General features: G+C 44.8%; 1 long non-coding RNA gene across 1 annotated transcript in view; it reads left to right on the forward strand.

Annotated features, from left to right (window-relative positions):
- The first annotated feature begins 1,684 nt into the window (after positions 1-1,684).
- Positions 1,685-26,656, forward strand: part of LOC124805366 — a 42,101-nt gene continuing 17,129 nt past the window's right edge. Inside the window, exon 1 of the long non-coding RNA XR_007017448.1 lies at positions 1,685-1,812. This is a non-coding gene — a long non-coding RNA (uncharacterized LOC124805366). The remainder of the gene's footprint in view (positions 1,813-26,656) is intronic.

Genomic DNA, 26,656 nt, shown 5'->3' on the forward strand with positions numbered 1-26,656 from the left:
GCCTTGTGATACGCCAGTATGGCGATGACGAATACACGCTTCCAATGTACGTTCACCGCGATATCGCCAAACACGGATGCGACCATCATGATGCTGGATTCATCCGAAAAATGACGTTTTGCCATTCGTGCACCCGGGTTCCTCGTTGAGTACACCATCGCAGGCGCTCCTGTCTGTGATGCACCGTCAAGGGTAACCGCAGCCGTGGTCTCCGAGCTGATAGTCCATCCTGCTGCAAACGTCGTCGAACTGTTCGTGCAGATGGTTGTTGTCTTGCAAACGTCCCCATCTGTTGAATCAGGGATCGAGACGTGGCTGCACGATCCGTTACAGTCATGCGGATAAGATGCCTGTCATCTCGACTGCTAGTGATACGAGGCCGTTGGGATCCAGCACGGCGCTCCGTATTACCCTCCTGAACCCACCGATTCCATATTCTGCTAACAGTCATTGGATCTCGACCAACGCGAGCAGCAATGTCGCGATACGATAAACCGCAATCGCGATAGGCTACAATCCGAACTTTATCAAAGCCGGAAACGTGGCGGCACGCATTTCTCCTCGTTACACGAGGCATCACAACAACGCTTCACGAGGCAACGCCGGTCGACTGCTGTTTGTGTATGAGAAATCAGTTGGGAACTTTCCTACTGTCAGCACGTTGTAGGTGTCGCCACCGGCGCCAACCTTGTGTGAATGCTCTGAAAGATAATCATTTGCATATCACAGCATCTTCTCCCTTTAGGTTAAATTTCGCGTCTGTAGCACGTCATCTTCGTGGTGTAGCAATTTTAATGGCCAGTAGTGTAAAATAAACCCATCCAGGCGATAGCAGCGTCACCTGGCGAGGAATGACTACTAATCACACGCACGGAGTCATGTACAAGGTAACAATCGTCTACTTGTGGAGCTCCCTTAGTGTTGTTTTGGTGCTGACGAGGTTCGCGAAAGCGACATTCAAATCTGCTGTGACTTATGAAGCTGACGTCATCCTGCATTTCGTCACAATCCTCTCCAATGACCATCTTTCACGATAATTCAGCACACACTTCCGTTCGCGTTGACACAGCGAATGACTTTTTCTCTTTCCGCTGTATGCGGTATAAATCTTTGCTATGGTGCCTCTTGAAACCGCAAATACTTCGGCTCCTTTGATTACGAAAGCACCTACCATACGATCAACAACAATTCGTCCACGTTCGAATAGACTGAGCTCCGATATAGAGCACTCACAGCTACACAGAACACTGTTCTGAGCACGTCGGATACTTGTTACGTATTAAGGACTTTGCATGGGTGCCGTTGTGGTCGAATACAACAGCGCAACCTGCGGGCTTGCCTAGCATCTGCATTTTTATGTTCCAGGAAGCAATTCTCATAGTATTGCCGATTTGTTTGTCCACTCCCTGTGTATAACAGCTTTTAAAAATCATGGACGTGTGGTGTGCACCAAGATTTTTATGCCTGCTAGCTAACGACGTAGTGTTCAAGCTACTTGCAGAGTAATAATATGTTCGAAAGAACATACACCACGCATTCGTATAAAGAATAATGAAAACTTGAGCATCTGCGTAGTGGCTATACACAAAAACGTCTTCCGTATCGTTCGTTCCCGGGTTATTCAGCGTAGGACGTGGTTACGCGGCACTAGTTGCGTCGTCCTCTGGTAGGAGCGCTGCTGTAGCTTCCCTCGGTGCATCAAGAGCTTGTGGGGCGCAACGAGTGCATCACACGGGCATCTGCAGCCGCTCTGAGCAAGTCGTTCCCTCGCCAGCTGCACAATGTCGTCTCCGTGCTGTGATGTTTGTAAGGGTACGTACACATCTCTTTTCACGTAATGCTCATGCCTAAATTGCTGGCTCATGCCTGTTTTTCTATTATCAGTTTATAAATATCGAACATTTAGCGGGACTGGCTGTTTTTATCTCATCCACCGTTTACTACAAACAGATGCTACCATTTATTTTCAGCAGTAGCTGTATAATATGAATCATCCACGCCACTTACAAACCACATTATTTCTTTCCTTTTTTTCTGTATCTTAAGCCATCTGTAACTCATTCACTTGCGAACCTTTGATATTCCTTGAGCGCTGAACTGTTATTGTTCGAAATCTGTTTTATATTACTGATCATTTCCGTGATTAATGTATTTTAATTTGTATACTTTCAAATTTCTTGATTTCATTGTTGCACGTATCTGACGATAATTAAACGTGAGTTAAGAAATAGCTTTTGTCCTTTATTTTCACATTTCATTGATTACCTATATTTTTGCCGTTTACTTTATCCAGTTTTTCATTAAAATCATTGTGGTGCATTGTCAGTGATAATTCACTGCAAAGCGCTGATTAGGATGTTATATAAAGATTGTTGTAACTTGAACTAAAATAACGTGGGAAGGCTGTGTCGTTAAAACCCGTAATCTTTGTCATAAGGACTAACTCGAGATATACGGTTTTAGTCTGTGTGGACAGAAAGGGAAAGTGTATATTTCTTTTCTTTCCTTAAAGGAATGGAGAGGGTTGGTGTGACATTGATATTAAGTCAAGTAGCTTCTTCGTAATGTTACTAGCCAAATACTTACTAAAAAAAACGGTACTACAATGAGTTCGACCCACGCATCGAAAATTTAATGAAAATTCAAAACCGTAAGTAGATGATACACGTAGGCTGTCTAACAATTCAGCAATCATACTCTAATACTGTCATCAATATTCTGACCCTCTGACGCGCTGTTTGCCCAAGACAAGAATTTCTTTTTTCCGCGAGTCATGTGCCGCCTATAGTTCCTACTTGCGATAACGTTTATTTTTCTGTATTTACAATCTAACTCACACGTTGCTATTTCTATTCTCAACTGGACTCCGAAGTAATTTAACTAGCAATAATATAAGAGGGAGCAATGCGTGGGACTCTCCACCTCCAAATCAACACTTACTACGTCTAATAAAGACCGCAGCGACACATGGAAAGCTACACATTCTGTAGGGGTTCAGTATAAACCTTCGTCGTTCAGTTAATGCGTGTTTTTCCACCGCCGCCTTGCGTGTCGGCAACGCACCGGCGGAGTGTTTATTGATTTCCTCCCACGCAAAACTGACCTAGCTCACCGCTGCCACGTGTCTTGGGAGAGGATTGCATAAAATATGTATTTACTGCTGAGCAATAAACGTGGTTATACGACGACTATCGATTTCCATCTTCCCATGCTACATGCTCCAATCGCCGCTGGTAAACCGCCTCACCGAAGCTGTTTGAATGAAACACAGAAACATTACAGTGTATACGCTAATTGATAGTGAAAACTAACGCAGGTGAAAGTATACGATAACAGCAAAGTCGTTCCACTAAACGAGACACTCGCAAGATTGCTGTGAATATGTTGTGACGAACCGCTTCTGACTTCGGCATGGAATACTGCCCAGGCAGTACAAAAGTATCTGAAATGTAAACTTTTCGATTAAGTCCACATCTTCTGTTCTTCAGTAGCGCTACAGCACTTGGTGAGCTTAGGCTTCTTCAAGAATCTTCCTCCACACTTCTCGATTGTTTGCTGCTCTTTTCCACCCCCGGACTCCCATACTGGTGATATCCGTTATTACCTCGTCGATCCATCTTCTTCTAGGTCTCCCTTTTCGCCTAGCTGAATGGATCACACCTTTCATCATTTTCTTTGGAATTTTATCCTCTGCCGTTTTCTCAAAGTGTCGTAGCCATCGTATTCGCTGTGATTTCACAAATTTCACTATGTCCTGCCTTGTATTAACTCTAGTATTCGGCACTGTAGCGTATTCTCCAGCCTTCTTCCTCCCTTATTGGCCCATTGATTTTGCGTACGGTAGTATTTTCCGCTCAGTGGTTCTTAGTGCATTTTTATCGTGTTCTGTCAACGTCCATACCTCTGACCCGTATGTGCTAACTGGGCGGACTAGGGAATTATATATTTGCAGTTTTGTTTTTCTTGTAACAAGACTATTTTTGAAAAGCTGCATATTTGCAAAGTAAGATCTGTTTCCTGCTTGTATTCTTTCCCTTATAGCCTTTCCAATACTGTTATTATTCGTTGTTAGGGCTCTCAAGTAGTTAAAAGAGGACACTCCTTTGAAGCATTTCCCATTGATGTTTAGGTTTTTAGGGGTTCTTCTGGCCTCAGATTGTGACATTACCATATATTTTGTCTTGTTTTCATTTACTATGAGGCCAATTTTTAAGGCTCCTGTTTCCATTGCCCGGTATCTTTCTAGGAGTGTATTGGTATTTCTTACTACTATAGCAATGTCATCAGCGTATGCACATATCCGGCTAGTTTTCGTAAATATGGTGCCTCTTGTGTTGATTTTATTTACTACACTATGCAGGGCTATATTGAATAGGACAGCGGAGAGACTATCACCTTGCTTCATACATTTATTAAAGTCAAAGCTTTCACTTGTTCTGCTAAGGACCTTTACTTTTGCTCTTTTCTTTGTCATTATCATTCTGATTAGTCTTATTAGTTTAGCACGTATACCAACTGCTTTCAGTACTCTATATAGTTCTTGCCGATTTATGCTGTCAAATGCTTGTGTGAAGTCGATGAATAGGAAATGCAGATCTATATCGCATACATAGAACTTTTCCATCATTTGTCTTATCACAAATATTTGATCAGTTGTTCCCCTGTCTGGTCGAAAGCCACATTGATATGTCCCTAGCATGCCTCCTGCACACTTCTGTATCCTTTCGTTTAATATACTTGTGAAGATCTTATAAGCTGTTATACCTCTATAGTTTTCACATGCTGTTCTGTCCCGTTTCTTATAGATGGGGTTTATTATTTTAATTTTCCAATTATCTGGCATAGTAAACTTTTCGATTAAGTCCACATCTAACTGGGCTCAAATTTCTACCGTGGTCGCTGGCTGGGGAGTGAGGTATAAGGCGCGATCAAAAAGTTTCCGTCCTGAGGACGTCACTCCTGCGTATATGCAACGCAGGCACTAGTCCGATTCGGGTATATAAACACCGACATACAAGCGAGGGATTAGTGTGGCATTTGTGTTTCCAGCATGTGTACGGAAATGACGAAACGTGAATTATGGCGACCTTATTACCAAATGCCTCCAAACAGGACAAACAATGGTAGACACCCCACAGAGAATGAAAAATGTCTATGGGGTAGCATGTCTGTTGAAAAGCACCGTTGTGGAATGGTGCGCCAAGTTCTGTGCTGATCGAGGTTCGACACAAGACGCCAGCCGATCTAGGAGGCCAGCGTCGTCCGTTATGGACAAACGGGTGACATTCGAGCACCCTCCTATCGTCAGTGGGACGATTGCCTCAGTGTTCACCGCGAATTTGCCTGACTGGCATACTCATTCTGGACTGTATGGCCTTTCAACGGAACCTTTTAGATCGCCCCTTAAACATTCATGATGGGGCACAGGTATATTTGACTGCTGATGTAAGATGACATGTAATGCGCCACTGTGGTCCAACATGGATTGGTTGAGAGGATTCTGTATCTTGGCCTCCAAGGTCATTTGACCTCAAACCTCTCGATTTTTCTCTCTAGGAGCATCATATGAAGTGTACAGCACTCTCTTTCATACCGTTAAGGAACTGGAGCAGTGGATTGCATAACCTTCCAAGATTTACAACATTCAATACTATTAAACTAACTGGGACAATGCTTCATCCTGAAGTCAGTGGCGGTTAATAGTCAACACATTTGTAATTATCTCTAAGAGGGCTCGTTTGTGCAGCCATGTTTAATGAAACGGCCTTATTTGTAATATCGTTTATTTTCAGTCGCGTCAGTTTTCGCTATCAATTATAATACGAATGTGAGTCAAATGAAAACCTTAAACGTTCTGTAAATATTATTTATTGTACAGAAGTGGTACAAAGCTGTATCACTTTTCAAAATAATCTCCCCCACGCTCAATGCAAGTCCTCCAGCTCTTACAAAGTGCATAAATTTCTTTAGAAAAAAATTCCTTTGGTAGTCCGCGCAACCACCCATGCACCGCGTGGCGTACCTCTTCATCAGAACGGAACTTTTTTCCTCCCATGGCGCCTTAGAGTGGTCCAAACATATGGAAATCACTTGGGGCAAGGTCTGGTGAGTATGGTGGATGAGGAAGACACTCAAAATGCAGGTCTGTGATTGTTGCAACTGTTGTACGGGCAGTGTGGGGCCTTGCATTGTCATTTTGCAAAAGGACACCTGCTGACAGCAATACACGTCGCTTTGAATTGACTGCAGGCCGCAGATGATTTTTTAGGAGATCTGCGTATGATGCGCTGGTGACAGTGGTCCCTCTAGGCATATAATGCTCCAAAATGACGCCTTTTTCGTCCTAAAAGAGAGTCAGCATAACCTTCCCTGCTGATGGTTCTGTTCGAAACTTCTTTGGTTTTGGTGATGAGGAATGGCGCCATTCCTTGCTCGCTCTCTTCGTTTCCGATTGATGGAAGTGAACCCAGGTTTCGTCCCCAGTAACGATTCTTGCAAGTAAGCCATCACCTCCTCGTTCAAAGCGCCGAAGAAGTTCTTCACAAGCATCAACACGTCGTTCTCTCATTTCAGGAGTCAGCTGCCGTGGCACCCATCTTGCAGACACTTTGTGAAACTGGAGCAAATGATGCACAATGTGGCGTGCTGACCCATGACTAATCTGTAAATATGCTGCGATGTCATTCAGTGTCACTCGGGGTTTTTCCTTCACTATGGCTTCATCTGCTCCAGTGTTCTGTGGAGTCACAACTCGTTGTGCCTGACCTGGACGAGGAACATCTTCCACATTCCACACACCATTTGCGAACTTCCTGCTCCATTCGTAGACTTGCTGCTGTGACAAACATGTATCGCTGTACTGAACCCTCATCCGTTGATGAATTTCGATAGGTTTCACACCTTCACTACGCAAAAACCGAATAACAGAACGCTGTTCTTCCCTGGTGCAAGTCGCAGATGGGGCGGCCATCTTTATACTGATACTGCGACGGTATGTGTGCATCTGCACTATGCCTGCCACCTAAAGGCCATTCTGAACGCTGTTTGTAGCACGCTTACCAACTTACAGGATAACGGGGCGAAATTTCGATTTGTTGTTACAAATTTAAGGTTTTCATTTGACTCACCATCGTACTTTCTTATTACTTTACACGTGGCAAGGGCCTTATCGACCGTACGCCTGCTGTAAGAGCCTCTTCCATTTCTTTCCGTCGAGTGCACTGTTTATCCATTTGGTGATGATGTTTCTCCTAGCTGTGTCCTCCTGGATGTTATCTCGCCACACAGTTCTATGCCTTCCTTTTCCTCTCATCCCATCTACACTCATGCTCATAAATTAAGGATAATGCTGATACATGGTGAAACAACGCTCTGATGGGCGGTTTGCGGATTTAAATCACATCGGGGTATGACCATGCGGTGCATTTGACCTGCGGTCGTCGCACGGTGGCGCTGGCAGCAGTCCAAATACGCAGAGGTGTGTTGGTGCATATCAGAGTACGGTGCAGCGAGTAAGTGTGCAGACGTTTACAAACGTGCTAATGGTGCCTGTGTGTTGAAAATGGCTCAAAGAACACACATTGATGACGTTATGAGGGGTAGAATACTAGGGCGACTGGAGGCTGGTCAAACACAGCAGGTCGTAACATGAGCCCTCTGTGTGCCATAAAGTGTGATCTCAAGATTATTGCAACGATTCCAGCAGACAGGAAACTTGTCTAGGCGCTACAGCACGGGACGTCCTCAGTGTACAACACCACTAGAAGACCGATATCTCACCATCAGTGCCCGCGGACGGCCACGGAGTACTGCAGGTAGCCTTGCTCTCGACCTTACCGCACCCACTGGAAATATTGCCTCCAGACACACAGTCTACAGATGACTGAACAGATACGGTTTATTCGCCCGGAGACTGCAAGGTGCATTCCACTGACCCCTGGTCACAGGAGAGCCCGTAAAGCCTGGTGTCAAGAACACAGTACATGGTCATTGGAACAGTGGTCCCGGGTTATGTTGATGGACGAGTCCAGATATAGTCTGGACAGTGATTCTGCCAGGTTTTCATCCGGCGTGAACCAGGAACCAGATACCAACCCCTTAATGTCCTTAAGTCCGCCCTGATAGCTGAATGGTCAGCCTGACAGACTGCCGTCCTAAGGGGCCCGGGTTCGATTCCCAGGTGGGTCGGGGACTGGGTCTTGTGTTGTCATATCATTCTCATCCGGCGCGCAGGTCGCCCAATGTATCGTCGAATGTAATAAGACCTGCACCACGGTGGCTGGACCTGCCCTGTAAGAGGCGTCCCGGCCAATGACGCCAAACGCCCATTTCTATTTCTAGTGTCCTTGAAAGGGACCTGTATGGAGGTCGTGGTTTGATGGTATGGAGTGAGATTATGATGGGTGCACGTACACCCTTGTATGTCTTTGACAGAGGAACTGTAACATGTCAGGGGGGTACAATTGGCTCTGAGCACTATGGGACTTAACATCTATGGTCATCAGTCCCCTAGAACTTAGAACTACTTAAACCTAACTAACCTAAGGACAGCACACAACACCCAGCCATCACGAGGCAGAGAAAGGGGGGTACATTTGACTTGTATTGGGACGTCATTTTGCATCAGTATGTCCACCTGTTCAGGGGTGCAGTAGGTCCCACCTTCCTCCTGATGGATGATAACAGACAGCCCCACCGAGCTGCCATCGTAGAGGAGTAGCTCGAAACAGAAGATATCAGGCGAATGGAGTGGCATGCCTGTTCTCCAGACCTAAACATAATCGAGCACGTCTGGGATGCTCTCGGTCGACGTATCGCTGCACGTCTTCAAACGCCTAGGACACTTCAGGAGCTCCGACAGGCACTGGTGCAAGAATGGGAGGCTACACCCCATCAGCTGCTCGACCACCTGATCCAGAGTGTGTCAACCCGTTGTGCGGCCTGTGTACGTGTACATGGCGATCATATCTCATATTGATGTCGGGGTGCATGCGCAGGAAAAAGTGGCGTTTTGTAGCACATGTGTTTCGGGACGGTTTTCTCAACTTATCACCAATACCGTGGATTTACAGATCTGTGTCGTGTGTGTTCCCTATGTGCCTATGCTATTAGCGCCAGTTTTGTGTAGTGCCACGTTGTGTGGCACCACATTCTGCAATTATCCTTAATTTATATGCATGAGTGTGTTATCCTGCAGAATGATATTCTAGGTAGTCTATTTTCCATCATTCTTTATACCCTGACCGTCCGTCAAAACAACCTGACCGCTGAGAGACATGAAGGAAGAGAGTAAGGTTCTGGAAAAGGTACCGACAGGGATAGGAGCCTTGCCGACCCCAGTACTGCAGTCAGTTACGCTACGTTTTTTTTGAGGATCCATGGTGTGAGTTGATCTACAGATTCTCGATTGAGTTTAAATGTGGGAACTTTGGTGGCTAGGAAAGTGCAGTAAACTCACCCTGGTGCTCTTCAAACACGCACATAAACTGAGAGCTGTGTGACAAGTTGCATTGTCCTGCTGGTAAATGCCATCCTACCGAGGAAAACACATGGCGTGCAGGGGTGGACATGGTGGATAGGTTCGTAGTATGCTGACCTACCGTGCCTTCCAAACTGACGATATCACACATGGAATGCTCTCCTGCCTGGATCCTTCCGACGATTGTTGCAGTTTGTTTGCTTTCAGACGTTTCACGCTATACACGCCAACAGCTTCTGTCCAATAGAGCATAAAACGTGATTCATCTGAAAACGCCACCTGTCACCAATCGGGTGGACGTCCAGTTGCCGGCCGCTGTAGCCGAGCGGTTCTTGGCGCTTCAGTCCGCAACCGCGCGACCACTGCGGTCGCAGGTTCGAATCCTGCCTCGGGCATGGATGTATGTGATGTCCTTAGGTTAGTTAGGTTTAAGTAGTTCTAAGTCTAGGGGACTGATGACCTCAGATATAAAGTCCCATAGTGCTCAGAGCCATTTGAACCGTTTTTGAACGTCCAGTTGCGGCTGGCACAGTAAATTTCATTCTTCGTCACCGATGAAAAGCAGTCAACAAGGGTACACGAACAAGGCGGGGAGGGAGGGGGGCGTCGGATGGGGTGATTCCCCCCCGCCCCCTCCCCCGCCCTCCTAACCAGAGAGTCGAAACTAAATTAAAATCAAATGGTAATTTTTGTAATCTGCGCCAAAGTTGAGCACGTGAACTTAGTCATGATCAGTGGATTTAGTGATTTAGTTCAGTATGCCCCAAGCCACCTTACTTTGAGTGCCCGAGAAAGTGTACTATCTGTACCAGTGACTTGTGCTCCCCCTCCTGTTCGTATCGTGGGCGCCAAATACTAACTAGCAGGGCTTTCCGATCTCCCACAACATCATGTGCTTCGCGTTTCCCTTCGGCCGGTATTACAATATCAAATTTCTTTGTCAAAGATTTGATCAAATATACGTTAAATATATTTGACAAAGATCTTTAGCGTGGTGCTAAAAAGGGGTATTACACTGTCATCATATTTTTCGTCAAAGTTCAAGATAGCTGACAACAACAACTTATTAACCACAGCTGTTGATGTACCACAACTGCACTGGGTGCACATGCGGAAGAGAAGCGGTGGTAAAAAGGAAACGTACCTAGGTCAAGCCGTGGGTTTTACGGCGACACGATAAAAGCATTCAACAAAACTTGTTAAGTGAGCTTATAGTGGAGGACGTCAAGTCGCAAATCAATTACTTAAGAATGGATGAGCATACCTTTCAGTACGTGCTCAGTGAAGTGTATCCTCATATCACAAAGCACAATACTCACTTATGAACTGCTATATCTACAGAAGACAGGCTCACTGTAACACTCCGATTCCTTGCTACAGGAGAGAGTTAGGTTAGGTCAAGTCAGGTCAGGTCTCCAATCTTGTTAATCTATTTTTGTATTCAGGGTGCCTCACGTTGTAAAGCGCCTCATCAGCTTCATACATCTCTACTAATTTTGTAGTTGTCGGTGCACACCATCTGTATTTACCAGCAATGCTTATAAAAACACTACAGATGACAGAACGCTGCAACGATGCTAGCGCTCCACGTGGTAACATGTCACATTGCAGTGAACAGAAGACAAGCGACTTCTTTGACCAAATCTACAGCGAGGCCCTAGATTTGATCAAATTTATTTGACGACACACGAGATTTGACAAAGTTCCCTATTACACCATCAAATTTCTTTGACAAAGATATTTAACAAAGAAATTTGGTAGTGTAATACTGGCCTTCGGGCGCTATATGCTTTACTCCCATCTTGTCTTTGTTACTATTGTTGATAGACTGCTTGCCCAGAAATCAGGAGCATATACAAACAGTTTGCTGTGTATTAACAACTCAGAAAAAAATTGTGAATTCTACACATTCCAAGAAATTTTTGCAGTTGTTTGATATTTTTAAGTATCAAAACAGCAAACACAGTAGCTTTTGAAGGTTTTTCCCCCTGAACTATCATAGGGTGGACCCCTGGTCTTCTTTCTCCTCTAGGCAACCGCCCCCACCCACAAAACTTCATTAATCCGCCCCTGCGAGGCGCCTGCTGCGGAGACCACACACAACAATGATCGCTGATCGGTCATTGAGGACAGGCTGTTGGTAGCCCCTTGGTTCAACCGGGTGGTCGGTTGTTCAACGGTTGCACGCCTATTGGTCGACACACATCTCTGCAGCCGTCGTTCACCCTTGTCATCTATGGCATTACTGATGCCCTGCGCCATTTTGCCATGCACGGTGTACTTTAACCACGGCGGCACGCAAACAGTTTACAAAGTTAGCCGTTTCGGAAATGGTTCTACCCTTGGCCCGGTAGCCTGTGATCATGCCATTTTGAACGTTAGCTAAATTCCTCCGTTTTCGCATTATTACGACGAATGCGCTGTTTTCCGCGTCCCCCCAATTCACTTTATATGCCCTCCACTGCTACGGCTGCCAATTGTCTGTGAATGGTTATTGCACGTTGATGTCGGACATAAGTGCGGCAACATTCTTTAGCGTTTAGACGATGTTATGGTGTTTGTACAGTTATCTTAATTCTTCATTGATCCTTATCGTCCATTCCATGTTATTTTCATTACAAACAGGTCCAGAAATTTTCCTTAGTATTTTTCCGTCGAATATCAACAGTTTTTCTTCACCTTCTTTCTGAATATTAACACTTCACATCCGCATAACGTTACCAGTAAGTAGTCGATTGATACACGGATTTTGATGTTAGTACTAAGTGATCTTTCCTTTAGAATTCTGATGAAACTAAAATGTATTTTGTTCGCTGTTACTTGACATATAGGAGAAACTGAAAACTTTAAGGTTTACTCGGACTGAGACAAGGGGACGCCATTTCACCTATTTTATAGAAGACGGATAGAGAAGATGAATAGAGAATTTGAGAAAATGGATAGAGAATTTACTAAAACCAATCCACAAGAGACCCAACTGGAGAAGGTGAAAATACTAGACTTGCTTAGGCAGACGATGTAGCACTGATAAGTAGTTCCAAAACAGACTTAATCTGGATAATGCAAAACTATTAAAAATTGCTGAGAAAACACGATTACGTGTTAATGAAGATCAGACAGAATACCTGGTCATAAGTAAGAAAGTCAGAAGTGATGTGCCTTTGACTGCAGATCGATTCACTTTCAAGACTGTTGACCGCTTTGAGTACGTAGTTGTCTTTTTACTAGCAATAGAACAAATGTCGAAATAGATTAGTTATGATACAAAGTGTGTATTTGTTGCTGAGTATTAGATCGTTTTTACGGCAGTTCGAAGAGACTGGCTGTGTTGTATATACGGAGCAGATGTCCCTGTACATTCACAGTCTCTTCAGTCATTGTAAGATGTGGTGTCACCGCCAGACACCACACTTGCTAGGTGGTAGCCTTTAAATCGGCCGCGGTCCATTAGTATACGTCGGACCCGCGTGTCGCCACTGTCAGTGATCGCAGACCGAGCGCCACCACACGGCAGGTCTAGAGAGACGTCCTAGCACTCGCCCCAGTTGTACAGCCGACTTTGCTAGCGAAGCTACACTGACAAATACGCTCTCATTTGCCGAGACGATAGTTAGCATAGCCTTCAGCTACATTTGCTACGACCTAGCAAGGCGTCGTATTCAATTGATAATTAATATTATGAAGCATGTATCATCAAGAGAGATGTTCTACAATTGTGGATTAAAGTTAAGTATTACATCATCTACGTACTTTATTTACAATTCTCAAGATATTGTCCTGTTCCAGACCTCACGCCAGTCAGCGTGTAATTAAACGCGTGCATTTCGGCTTCCTCTAGAAACACAGTGTTGGCTCTTCTGCCAACACTACATAAGATGTGGCTACGTTAGACGTAAATACGTGTTATCGCTGGTAGTTGAGCGTAGCAGCGTAATTCTTGCAGTATTTCAAGCACATCGTATTTCGTTTCTTGAATATTCGGCTACAAACCTTCTTCGGATAGTCAAAGGCATTTCCATTGCTTCGTTTGACAAGACCTGGACAAAGGAAAGGAGAACTTATATTTTAGGAGTGCCTTTATCGAACCGCTGCCACAAAAGATCACATATAATCTAAGACTGGTCGAATGAGAACTCTTTGCAGGTTAATAAATATTGAAGTAAGCTACTCAACAGGTACCAGCTATTGATCTCACAAAGATCAACAACTGTTTGATTCATCGTAATTATGTTAATGGTTCAAAAAGGCGCCGTTAAAATTACAGTTGTCAGTTTCATTTGGTTCAGGTGTCTTGGATTGATGTCCACCACTCCTAAAAATGCCTAGTTAACGGAACCAGTGCAAATGTCTTTAACATCGCCAAGAAGAGTTTTAGCAGAGAAATCCTAAGAAATGCACAAGAATCGAAACACCAAACGTTTTAAGGATTGTAAGAATTAAGTCTCTTACGCCCACCAGCAAGTCAACGACTTATTATTGCTGAGGGATCAGTTTATATATAGAGTTCACACATATGCTATTGGTACTGGTTTTGAAATTTTGTATACTTACCAGTTAAGTAACACAACAGTAGCGGAAAACGGGTAAGTTGGCCACTCTGAGGAAATGTCTATCTTACCTCATGTCATAGATAATCACATGAAATATATCTGCGTAAACTGTGTTATACATTCTGTCACTAAAAAATTGTATTATTATTATTCAAACCCTTCTTTTTTAAAAGAAAAGTGAACTTAATTAAAAGTGGCCATACAGAAAACGATAAATAAGAGTCAGATCAAGTGGAATCTGGTTTTGAAAGGTTTATGTTTGGATGTCTCTTCCTAAACTGTGAGCCGGCCGGAGTGGCCGAGCGGTTAAAGGCGCTACAGTCTGGAACCGCACGACCACTACGGTTGCAGGTTCGAATCCTGCCTCGGGCATGGATGTGTGTGATGTCCTTAGGTTAGTTAGGTTTAAGTAGTTCTAAGTTCTAGGGGACTTATGACCACAGCAGTTGAGTCCCATAGTGCTCAGAGCCATTTGAACCTAAACTGTGTCACTCAATCCTTGCCTGCCATCTTTTACTCTTTGTTGAATGGGAAAAGTAAATTATTTCGCTCAGGAAGCTGAAGTGCAAAGTGGCGTCAATCAGTTACGAATATGCCATAATGTCTTCGTTCCATGTCAAAAGTATATTTAAGGAGTTCTTCCTCTTGCTCTTGGTTAAGTACGCATCTGAAGTTATCCTGAATCTTCTTGTCTGTAGTATCACTTTTTTTTAAGAACTCTTTTTTTAAGTGTGTTTCTCGAAACACTGAAGAGTTTGGCTTCTGTAGCAAACGGTATCTTTTCTTCTCTTGCAGCATCACGTGCCTTTTAAATAGTTTGGGAATCCTACTATTGTTGTAGATATTTTTTAAAATAATTTACAGCGTCTTAACATAAACCCGTGATTAGAGAACATAGCTTTCCACCATGTTGTTAATACACTTATGCCTTAATATATTTATTTCACGAAATACTGTGTTATTATCAATTCCGTTGTCTTGAAATAAGGTAAATACGTTACGAAATGTGTGCTCTGGCACAGTGGCGACGTCACTGTGCCCGAGTATATATATATATATATATATATATATATATAAACACATTCAAATGGATTTTTCAGTTGTTTTACATCATAGAGGAAACACAAAATCTGCTATTGTTTACAGCTATTGGATTCATAAAAAATCCTTTATTAGGCAAGAGTGCAATTTATTACTTTTACTGATTAATTTATTTTATTGATTACTAGTTTTACTAGATTCGGCTAAAGATGTTGGCCATATTCATCAAAGCATAAGAAAACTGTTTTCTATGTACAAACACCAATCGATAGGGCACATTGTCATAAATCCTGTGCGAACTGCATAGCTCAATCTTGCTTACAGCTCGATGAAACATGAGTTTAAAATCACTCAAGTCTAAGAGAACGTTGCACCCACTGCGTAATAACGTTAACGTTATATAATTTCCACATGCGCAGAGTGAGGTTACAATTAACACATTGCGTTACTCTAGAGACGAAGCAACAAATAACAATACATAATTTCCACATTGTCATATGAAGTTGTATCAACAGTGCTAGTATTGTATGACACAGACTCCAAATGTGCAGCGTGAACATCGCAAAAAGTTGCCCATGGCAAGTGGTGTCGGTGAACAAGGAAAATGTCCGTCATACCGTGATCTGTAGACTGGTGGCAACGTTAGCCGAAACTAACGATCAATGAGAACAAATTGTGATCTTTGCTAAAAGAGGATTTTTTTCCGAATCCAAAAACACAAATTACCGCAGAGTAGCTCCTGCAGCAATCGACAAGCAACTCGCTGGCCAAACCGAAGAAGTCTCTCTGAATAGTTTTAAATGTTCGCCACTAGTCTGCAGCAATCTCCAATAGATTAAAACGAATTGACAACTTGACCCGCCCTGGATACTATAATCTTCCTTATCTTACACCATTGCAACTTGTAATTGTAACATACCGAGACATGGAACTATCGAATAATGGATTTGATCAAACTCTCTGGAAATTTACCCAGGCAGATATAAAAATACAATGTAACACGAGAGATTTCCAAATATGTTCTCCTAAATTAATTGACAGATTTTACTTGTAAATAAGAGTTTTGTATTTACAGCAGATGTTATTGCTATAAACGAAGCCCTGGTTTTTGAGAGGATTTCTGAATTTATCTGTTATGGACTAGAAAAGTGTAGTACAATCAAGAGGTAAGGTAACCAATAAAATGAATTACTACATAGTGTGGCATTGTGCCTGATATAATGGGAAATTATAAGACTTATTAAAATAAAATTGTATTATCAGCTGCCCGCATCTCGTGGTCGTGCGGTAGCGTTCTCGCTTCCCACGCCCGGGTTCCCGGGTTCGATTCCCGGCGGGGTCAGGGATTTTCTCTGCCTCGTGATGGCTGGGTGTTGTGTGCTGTCCTTAGGTTAGTTAGGTTTAAGTAGTTCTAAGTTCTAGGGGACTGATGACCATAGATGTTAAGTCCCATAGTGTTCAGAGCCATTTGGACCATTTGTATTATCAGCTCGGGAAGCTTCTACAATCACCGATACCCGACCACAACATTGAATCATGTGTTATTACAACCGTTACAAGAACTACGGTCTATCACTCAGTTATACAGTTCCCGTGCTCGGAATCGATGTCGTGAACCACCTCTGAAGTAACTACGCTGACGGATCCAATTAGAGACATTATACATGTATTCTTCACACGTTCTTAATGAAAAGGGCTTCAGATAAATGAACTGAGGAAATAAGAAATCTAAGTTCCTTGTGGTATGGCGATTGTATTATTTGGAAATTATGCACACGCATATGGAACAAAACTGTATCAAATGTGTAATTCTTCTGTCTAACAGCTACAAGAAACATTACAATGAAAAAAATGACATTTCTGGAGACCGAAAATCTCCTCTATAGGAATCAACATGTTGTAAATAGTCTTCACGGGCTTCACCTGGCTAAAAATGGCTTACAAGTTCGTGGTGCCCTCCATCCGTAATGCTGGAATTCCATTTGATGTTGGCCCACCCTTAACTTTGACGACGGCTTCCACTCTCGCAGACATACGTTCAGTCAGTTGCTGGAGGGTTTCTCGGGGAATGGCAACCCATTCTTCACGGAATGCTGCACTAAGGTGTTCCATAGGATTCAGATCAGGACTCTGTGCATGCCAGTCCATTACAAGGATGTTATTGTCGTGTAGCCACTCCGCCAAAGGCCGCGCATTGTGAACAGATGTTCGATCGTGTTAAAAGATGCAATCGCCATCTCCGAATTGCTCTTCAACAGTGGGAAGCAAGAAGTTGCTTAAAACATCACTGCAGGCCTGTGCTGTGATAGTGACATGTAAAACAATAAGGGGTACAAACCCCTTGCATGAAAAACACGACCACACCATAACAACACTGCCTCCGAATTTTACTGTTGGCACTAAACACGCTGGCAGACGACATTCACCGGGCATTCGCCACACCCACAGACTGCCGCCGGATCGCCACTTTGTGTACCGTGATTAGTCACTCCACACAACGTTTTTCCACTGTTCAATCGTCCAATGTTTGCGATCCTTACACCAAGCGAGGAGTTGTTTGGCATTTGCCGGCGTGATGTGTAGCTCACGAGCAGCCGCTCGACCATGAAATCCAAGTTTTCTCACCTCCCTATCGAAACAGCTATTCCCGTCAACTGCTGCTCTGATGGTCTTCTCAGAGTCAACGTTTACTGCTTATTGTCAGATCATGGGGTACACGTCTCAGTAAGAGGTCGTGTACAAATGATTGCTATAAATTCCTTTTCACCGCAACAAAACACATCATTTAACAATGAAGACTTTAGTTTTAGGCCTACTGCGCGCAATATCATTCGAACGCCATAGTTGGCAGCTTGAGAAATCAACGTTATTAGCGACTACGATTACTGCGACGTCTACCAGTCCAGTACGGGGGAGGCGAGAAGCCAAGAAAATGCTGGCGCGGTGCGCTGGGACTGAGAATATGGAATACACTGGCACACAGACGAAAGCTGTTCCACCTCATTTTATTAACCGTAAGCAGAAACAATAGTTTCAAATGACATTTCGTTCCACTTGCAAGACACCTACAATTTAAAAGCAATTTAATTCCCTGAAAAAAAAAGAACAGCTCATTGTTCGAAATTTGTCTGTGGAAGTTATATATTACTTTTTACGCAAGGGGGCCCGGGTTCGATTCCCGGCAGGGGATGGGTGTTGTATGTCCTTCATCATCATCGACACGTAAGTCGCCGAAGTGGCGTCAACTACAAAGACTTGCAATAAGGTGGCCGAACCCCGAAGGGGTCATCCCGGCCAGTAAATGCCATACGATCATTTAATTTTATTATGATAGTTCAATAGGAAACGTCTGGGTAATTTCCAAGAATGATTGCCTATTGAAGTCGCGGGGTCCAAACAATACATATCGAACGTGCGATCGTAAATCGATCATGCAACTTTGATGCCGGGCGTTATATTTACGGTGCTCGCTGCAGCAATGACAAAAGAAGAGTGTTACAAAAATACTTGCAATTGCAAAGGAGACGACTTACCCTACTCGTCGTCGGTATTGTCGTCATGTTAAAGTCCATTACGGTTGTCTGGGTGGATAATTTGGAACAGTCGAACAATGTATTCTTCCTGATACTCGTTCGTTTTCCGCACTGTCCGCAATGAAATTGTAACGGTATTTCAGCATCGAAACTGTTCTTACGAAATTTTACACACTTTGCACAATCACAGTCTACACAGTCCCTTTTTCCCTCGTCTGTTAATACTCCTATTTACGACAAAAGTCAAACAATTTTCTACGCTGGATAAACATGGAATTAGATTTTTCCATGTGAGAGAATCCGCCGAAGAAACATCAAGAACACCAGACATACCACTCTCTAACGATATAAATCGTCTTGGTTTCCCTAGCACCTCAAAAATAATTCGTGGAGGTATGTAATTTAGAGCAACTACGGGAACAACGGGAAACAGATAAAAATTAGGATCACAAATAATTGATCACAACGCCAGCCACGAAGTCGCATTATCGATTTACGATCGCACGTTCGATACGTATCGTTTTGACCTCGAGACTTCGATAGGCAGTCATTCTAGGAAATTACCAACGTCTGTTTCACGAGACCATGGTGACACACTCGACTTATCGTGCATTGTCTATGCAAGCGAAGACACTTCGTACAATATATAATTTGTAGAATTCCGATTTTTTTGTAATTACAAAATTTCTAAAATTCATGCTTCTCCAACACAAACTGCCTCAGGCACTCTTTGATTTTCTCTGAACGTAACTGCAGTGTCAAAGCTCTACATATTAACTAAATAAACATGACCGTGAGAATTTGTTTGCGTACTCGGAAAGACGCAATCGATTTGACGCCTGCGTTTTGGACGACGTCATGAATCGGCGGAACTCAGATGTTTGCTGATCTCTTACCTTCTGACTGTTATCGTTGATCCGTGTTCTTACTGCTCGTCACGGTTTTCTTAAGACTTTGCTGACTGGGGACGGATGCCTCCATGTTGCTCGTCAGTCGCGACGTCACAGCCTGTTGCCCAGCAACGGCGTGGCCCGCTACGGAGCCCCTGTATTGTTGAGAACAGCGACCCTTGGCGATATGTTTTTTACTCTAAGACCAATATCCGGAAAATAATTCTTACACAATTAAGGAAATTATTCAGCGATAGTAGCAGGGGCCTAACTACACTTCGCAAAACAATTTAAGCGTCTCTTTTTTTGAAACCCAGTCACTGTCTCCCAGTGCGATACAAAAGTTTGAAATTTCGCTGTAAGATGCTTACATTTCTCTCTAACGCTGAAAAAGCGTGGCGCTCTGTCGCGGACACTCTGGCTCCGCGACGCTTCGAACAGGAAGATGTCGTCACATGCGAAAAAAAGGCCAGAGTTCAGAAGTTTATGTGACGTGTAAGGTGGGTTAATGAGGTCAAGTTGTCATCAAATTTCACCACACTTCCCCTCAATGCCACCGTGAACGGGTCACGCAATGGGAAGGTTTAAATAGTTCAAATGGCTCTAAGCACTACGGGACTCTGAGGCCATCAGTCCCCTAGACGTAGAACCACAATACTGGCCATTAAAATTGCTACACCAAGAAGAAATGCAGATGATAAACGGGTATTCACTGAACAAATATATTATACTAGAACTGACATTTGATTACATTTTCACGCAATTTGGGTGCATAGATCCTGAGAAATCAGTACCCAGAACAACTACCTCTCACCGTAATAACGGCCTTGATACGCCTGGGCATTGAGTCAAACAGAGCTTGGATAGCGTGTACAGGTACAGCTGTCCATGCAGCTTCAACATGATACCACAGTTCATCAAAAGTAGTGACTGGCGTATTGTGACGAGCCAGTTGCTCGGCCACCATTGACCAGACGTTTTCAATTGGTGAGAGATCTGGATAATGGGCTAGCCAGAGCAGCAGTCGAACATTTTCTGTATCCAGAAAGGCCCGTACAGGACTTGCAACATGCGATCGTGCATTATCCTGCTGAAATGTAGGGTTTCGCAGGGATCGAATGAAGGGTAGAACCACGGGTCGTAACACATCTGGAATGTAACGTCCACTGTTCAGAGTGCCGTCAATGCGAACAAGAGGTGACCGAGACGTGTAACCAATGGCACCCCATACCATCTCGCCGGGTGATGACGAATACTCGCTTCCAATGTGCGTTCACCGCGATGCCGCCAAACACGGATGCGACTATCATGATGCTGTAAACAGAACCTGGATTCATCCGAAAAAATGACGTTTTGTCATTCTTGCACCCAGGTTCGCCGTTGAGTACACCATCGCAGGCGCTCCTGTCTGTGATGCAGCGTCAGGGGTAACCGCAGCCATGGTCTCCGAGCTGATAGTCCCTGCTGCTGCAAACGTCGTCGAACTGTTCGTGCACATGGTTGTTGTCTTGCAAACGTCGCCATCTGTTGACTCAGGGATCGAGACGTGGCTGCACGATCCGTTACAGCCATGCGGATAAGATGCCTGTCATCTCGACTGCTAGTGATACGAGGCCGTTGGTATCCAGCACGGCGTTCCGTATTACCCTCCTGAACCCACTATTCCGTATTCTGCTTACAGTCATTGGATCTCGACCAACGCGAGCAGCAATGTCGCGATACGATAAACCGCAATCGCGATAGGCTACAATCCGACCTTTATCAAAGTATGAAACGTGATGGTACGCATTTCTCCTCCTTACACGAGACATCACAACAACGTTTCACCAGGCAACGCCGGTCAACTGCTGTTTGTGTGTGAGAAATCGGTTGGAAACTTCCCTCATGTCAGCACGTTGTAGGTGTCGCCACCGGCGCCAACCTTGTGTGAATTGTCTGAAAAGCTAATCATTTGCATATCACAGCATCTTCTTCGTGTTGGTTAAATTTCGCTTCTATAGGACGTCATCTTCGTGGTGTAGCAATTTTAATGGTCAGTAGCGTACTTAAACCTAACTAACCTAAGGACATCACACACATCCATGCCCGAGGCACGATTCGAACCTATGACCGTAGCAGCAGAGCGGTTCCGGACTGAAGCGCCTAGAACCGCTCGTCTACAGCGGCCGGCAATGGAAAGTTCGTCACACCCCCGTCTTATCCACATTTCCACTTCCTTTTGACACCGCTGTGATAGAAGTGAGAACCGCAACGGACAGCGTTGAAATCACGCTGTTTCCTTATAGGTGACCGAGGAAAACATTTCATAAAAACCACCACTCATTACCGACAGGAAAAGGCATCAGGATGTGGCATAAATGGCGTCAATGAAACCACCCTTTCCCTTGTGGCACTGATTCGCACACATTTCGCGGTCGAAAACGACAGATCGTAGTGCGATGAGTAATAGGAACGTTCTTGGCAACGTTCAACAGTACTGATATCCACCGGACGATTCAACCATTATCTAGGGACATCGAGGGGTGGCTACCGCATTAAATGTTATCCAACAGCTTTGGAAGATAATGTGACAGCGATTTTTACTCTATTATACAGGGTTGAAACACTATGAATCCTTCACAAACATTCTAGAAAATTTAAACATCATATCCGAAGTAACAAATGGTGCTCATGTTTTTTCAGTCCGCCTGTGGGTTGATCACGAAGGGGGGTGGGGGTTGCGGAAGGTGCAGCATTGACACATGCATGAATAAATCGACAAAGGGCTTTCTAAGACACTCCAGTTCGTCAATACAATCCTTGGTGCCATCCATGCGCCTTTGTTGAGCTCCTCTGTCCAAAATCCTACCCCATGTGATATTCCCTCTAAACGCGAACAGCATTGCAGAGGCTCTCCAACTGTATTGAAATTTGGATTGAGTAGACAAGCGTGCCAGGGTAGCCCGTGCAGCTATGCAAAGCCACTGTGCCAGTGTGGTGTCGTGGTTAGCGCATATACCTGGTGAGCGGGAGACCAAAGTTCGAATCCCGTCCTGTGTACAAACTTTCATTCGCCGCTTGTCTGCATACATACGTCGTAGATAACTCATCTTCATAACCAATACAAACTGGACACTTGTTGCACAGGGGCAGGCCGATGTGGCCGAGCGGTTCTAGGCGCTTCAGTCTGGAACCACGAGACCACTACGGTCGCAGGTTTGAATCCTGCCTCGGGCATGGATGTGTGTGATGTCCTTAGGTTAGTTAGATTTAAGTAGTTCTAAGTTCTAGGGGACTGATGATCTCAGATGTTAAGTCCCATAGTGCTCAGAGACATTTGAACCATTTTGTTGCACCGGCTGTAACTAAATTCCGTTTACAAATCTCGAGGACTTGCGGGAACCAAGACAGTTAAGTTTAGCATAGGAATTCATGTCCGGAAACTTACCACTTTCCTGCCAGACGCACATTACCACAACACACGTTACTCTCTGGCTCCTGTTACTCGTCGTCTGGGTTCATTCACAAGTAGGGCTCTATGTGAAGGCTCTGAGCACAATGGGACTTAACATCGATGGTCATCAGTCCCCTAGAACTTAGAACTACTTAAACCTAACTAACCTAAGGACAGCACACAACAACCAGCGATCGCGAGGCAGAGAAAATCCCTGACCCCGCCGGGAATCGAACCCGGCAACCCGGGCGTGGGAAGCGAGAACGCTACCGCACGACCACGCTATGTGAAGACCGCCGACGTCAGCACAGATACGCTACCTCCTTATCATACTCCGGTACACACGATCACCAATCCTTGACCCTCCAGCATCCGCTGCTACGGTCACAGGTTCGAATCCTGCCTCGGGCATGGATGTGTGTGATGTCCTTAGGTTAGTTAGGTTTAAGTACGCTACTGGCCATTAAAATTGCTACACTACGAAGATGACGTCCTATAGAAGCGAAATTTAACCAACACGAAGAAGATGCTGCGATATGCAAATGATTAGATTTTCAGACCATTCACACAAGCTGACATGAGGGAAGTTTCCAACCGATTTCTCACACACAAACAGCAGTTGACCGGCGTTGCCTGGTGAAACGTTGCTGTGATGTCTCGTGTAAGGAGGAGAAATGCGTACCATCACGTTTCATATTTTGATAAAGGTCGGATTGTAGCCTACCGCGATTGCGGTTTATCAAAAATGGTTCAAATGGCTCTGAGTACTATGGGACTTAACAGCTGAGGTCATCAGTCCCCTAGAACTACTTAAACCTAACTAATCTAAGGACATCACACACAGCCATGCCCGAGTCAGGATTCGAACCTGCGACCGTAGAGGTCGCATGGTTCCAGACTGAAGCGCCTAGAACCGCTCGGCCACACCGGCCGGCTGTTGTTTATCTTATAGCGACATTGCTGCTCGCGTTGGTCGAGATCCAATGATTGTTAGCAGAATATGGAATCGGTGGGTTCAGGAGGGTAAGACGGAACGCCGTGCTGGATCCCAACGGCCTCGTATCACTAGCAGTCGAGATGACAGGCATCTTATCCGCATGACTGTAACGGATCGTGCAGCCACGTCTCGATCTCTGAGTCAACAGATGGGGACGTTTGCAAGACAACAACCATTTTTTCGGATGAATCCAGGTTCTGTTTACAGCATCACGATGGTCGCATCCGTGTTTGGTGACATCGCGGTGAACGGACATTGGAAGCGTGTATTTGTCATCGCCATACTGACGTATCACCCGGAGTGGTGGTATGGGGTGCCATTGGTTACACGTCTCGGTCACCTCTTGTTCGCATTGACGGCACTTTGAACAGTGGACGTTACATTTCACATGTGTTACGACCCGTGGCTCTACCCTTCATTCGATCCCCGTGAACCCCTACATTTCAGCAGGATAATGCACGACCGCATGTTGCAGGTCCTGTACGGGCCTTTTGGGATACAGAAAATATTAGACTGCTGTCCTGGCTAGCACATTCTCCAGATCTCTCACCAATTGAAAGCGTCTGGTCAATAGTGGCCGAACAACTGGCTCGTCACAATACGCCAGTCACTACTCTTGATGAACTGTGGTATCGCGTTGAAGCTGCATGGGCAGCTGTACCTGGACACGCCATCCAAGCTCTGTTTGACTCAATGCCCAGGCGTATCAAGGCCGTTATTATTGGCAGAGGTTGTTGTTCTGGGTACTGATTTCTCAGGATCTATGCACCCAAATCGCGTGAAAATGTAATTACACGTCAGTTCTAGTATAATATATTTGCCCAATGAATACCCGTTTATCATCTGCATTTCTTCTTGGTGTAGCAATTTCAATGGCCAGTAGTGTATGTAGCGCCCTGGAGGTTTAGTGGAAGAAGGTGACCCCCAATTACATGACCATCCACACACCCTGACCGAATGTTCATATGGTATCATTTCGTAAACCTGTGGTGGCGCACAGTATTTAAGTTTGCATCAGCCCATACACGACTGTTGTGGGAAATGAGAACACCTTACCTGATGAACGTGGCTACATCCGTGAAAATGAACCGGCATAGCAAGTCGGACTCGTTGACAAAACGGTGCAAGAATCATCTGCAAAAGTGGACTCGTGACGCAAAGTCCTGTCGCTGCACTGCCTGTGCCTTCTAGGGGTGGTACAGGCGTAGCTGCTGCTCGTGCAAAACACACAAGACATTTTGGTGATGCACATTTAGTCACCTGCTACGTTTCTGGTATCCGCTGCCGCGTCCTCTTCCACTGCATGTAGTACAGTCTCTTCAAAGTCTAGTGTGCGGCGCCGCCGTGGAGTAGCACGGTTGGCTCTACTGGTGGTGAATGTACCAGTCTCCGAGGCCTGCTGGTACACCGTGCCAAAGAGGAGGTGCGAAGGTGTCTGGCGATGTGGAAAACGCTCTGCGTACAATTGACGACCAGCCCTCCCACTGCACCAAGCTTTACGTACAATAATATCGTGTCAGCATATTCCGAAAACCTGTAGTTCCCGGTGGTCAACAGGAAGATGCAGCTTGTATTCTGTACGGTAGTGGATGATAACTAACGTACAGTAGCGCAGTATTAACGAAGACCACAAGCACAACGGTAGGTACAAATCTCTATGGGCAGATCACAAACTCAATAGAATGACATGTAAACAAGCCTGTAGTGGGCATGGAACGTCAGGTGATCGGTGCATGACATAATTATGTAATACCCTAGTCAGTCGCGAAGAAAATCCGTGAGATTTGAGGGTATATTTTGCGTTTAGAGGGAAAACGGTACGTTTTAGGACGTGAGTTCCCATGCTAAACTTGACCGTCTTGGCCCCCACTACAAGTCACAACGTCTGTAAAGGGAATTTAGTTACACCTGTATGGGATGTTTTATAAGAATTAGTCTGCAATGCCACCTCAAAAAGTATGATTTAGTGTTTACTGTTCCTCCTGTATAAAGAGGCAAATGTGTTGCCCCGTCCCCTCTCCACACACACACACACACACACACACACACACACACACACACACACACTGCTGTCATATACAGATCGTCAGCATGAGGTGCGGTAGATTCGCGTGACAACATTGGAAGGACCACAGCTCCCCATGCGATTGATGAGGCTGTCCAGAACTCCTAGTGGAAATGCTTCTGCCGGCCAGAGTGGCCGAGCGGTTCTAGGCGCTACAGTCTGGAACATCGAGACCGCTACGGTCGCAGGTTCGAATCCTGCCTTCGTCATTGATGTGTGTGATGTCCTTAGGTTAGTTAGGTTTAAGTAGTTCTAAGTTCTAGGGGACTGATGATCTCAGATGTTAAGTCCCATAGTGCTCAGAGCCATTTGAACCATTTTGAACCAAGTAGCTATCTGGTCGCTCCATATGCGTGATGTCCTCATGTTGTACATCTCCACCTACATCCATACTCAACCAATAGCTGTAAAGTTCATGGCTGAGGGTAGTTCCCGTTGTACGACTTATTAGGGTTTCTTCGCGCTCCACTTGAGTATGGAGCGCTGGGAGAACAACCCCTTACATGTCTCTGTGCGCGCTGTTAATTAATCTAATATTTTTTACGGGCCCTACAGGAGCGATACGTAGAAGGCTCTAATACATTCCTAGATCCCTCACTTGATACTGGCTCTTGGAATTTTGCATAATTGTCAGCGTCTGCTTTCAAGCTTCTGGCAGTTCATGTTTCT

The sequence above is a fragment of the Schistocerca piceifrons genome, chromosome 7 (genome assembly GCF_021461385.2).
Source record: "Schistocerca piceifrons isolate TAMUIC-IGC-003096 chromosome 7, iqSchPice1.1, whole genome shotgun sequence".
NCBI classification, from domain to species: Eukaryota; Metazoa; Arthropoda; class Insecta; order Orthoptera; family Acrididae; genus Schistocerca; species Schistocerca piceifrons.